Raw genomic sequence first — 447 nt, 5'->3', positions numbered from 1 at the left:
TCACCTATTTCTCTTTCATATATTGCTGTTGGTGCTAGGGAGATCTCATGCATGTGAACATTCACATATTATAGCAGGAGTAAATAACTTTAACATATAAATCACAAATTTCTATTAAATAATAGATTATTAAACTAATCTCTTCGTAATACCCAATTCCAAGAAGAAAAGAGTTTCAAAAATTAACTAAATTAAAAAGCTCCTTGGATATTAAAAACTTCACTGATATTATTACTTTAGATCAGCAACAACAACAGAAACAACAAGTTCAGGTACTCTAAACTTTTCTATATATATGCTTTTTTTCGCTAACATTTAACAAAGCATACACTTATATATTCTAAAAAAGTCTTTCAAAGGTCCTTACCATTCAAGGTAACTTTCCTTTAGCAAGCTGATCTAACATTTCAGCAAGCGCCGCATCATCAAAAGTCAACTCCTTGAAAC

The sequence above is a fragment of the Asparagus officinalis genome, chromosome 6, assembly GCF_001876935.1.
Source record: "Asparagus officinalis chromosome 6, Aspof.V1, whole genome shotgun sequence".
NCBI lineage: Eukaryota > Viridiplantae > Streptophyta > Magnoliopsida > Asparagales > Asparagaceae > Asparagus > Asparagus officinalis.
This window is presented reverse-complemented; position numbering follows the sequence as displayed.